This window comes from Sinocyclocheilus anshuiensis, unplaced genomic scaffold, assembly GCF_001515605.1.
Source record: "Sinocyclocheilus anshuiensis isolate Anshui unplaced genomic scaffold, SAMN03320099.WGS_v1.1 scaffold697, whole genome shotgun sequence".
Classification (NCBI taxonomy): Eukaryota; Metazoa; Chordata; class Actinopteri; order Cypriniformes; family Cyprinidae; genus Sinocyclocheilus; species Sinocyclocheilus anshuiensis.
The window spans coordinates 576,477-577,045 of NW_015538036.1; the positions used below are offsets into that span (position 1 = coordinate 576,477).

The 569-nt window shown below is 42.4% G+C and overlaps 1 protein-coding gene across 1 annotated transcript in view; it reads right to left on the reverse strand.

Moving 5' to 3' along the window:
- The window catches only part of LOC107680583 (threonine--tRNA ligase, cytoplasmic-like), a 13,678-nt gene that overhangs the window by 9,292 nt on the left and 3,817 nt on the right, over positions 1-569 (reverse strand). The window lies entirely within an intron of this gene.

Here is a 569-nt window from a genome sequence, read left to right on the forward strand (position 1 = left end):
ACTTTAAAAAGAATACATCGATTAGCAATAGATTATAAATTAGGGTGACCATACGTCCTCTTTTCCCCGGACATATCCTCTTTTTGGACCTACAAAAATGCGTCTGGCGCGTCCGGCCTAATTGCCCAAAATGTCTGGGATTCGGCTGTTTTCTTAATCTCGCTCCCGCTGAATCTACTGAATCTACGGCCTGCTCCCGCAACATGTGTTTCGCTCCCGCGATTTTCGTGTCCACTTCTTTAAACATTCTAATATTGTGTATAATTTTGGCGCATCAGGGAGCCGCTCTCAGGATGTGGTGTATTTAAATATTTTTGAATGAACATTTGCACTGTTTACTTTCACTTTCACTTTCGATTTCGCGATCACACGCACTCTGTGTAAAGGAAGCACATCTTACAAGATCAGATATTTGTCAATGAGCTCAGAATCTGTTGAGCAGCAAATACTCCAGCATGGTCTTGTCAGTCATCTCTCCTTATTCTCGACCTGTGATCAGTCAAAGCTCTTGTTGGATGCAGGGTTGCCAAGTCCGCATTTTTTCCACAGAATTGGGCTACTTTTAAATT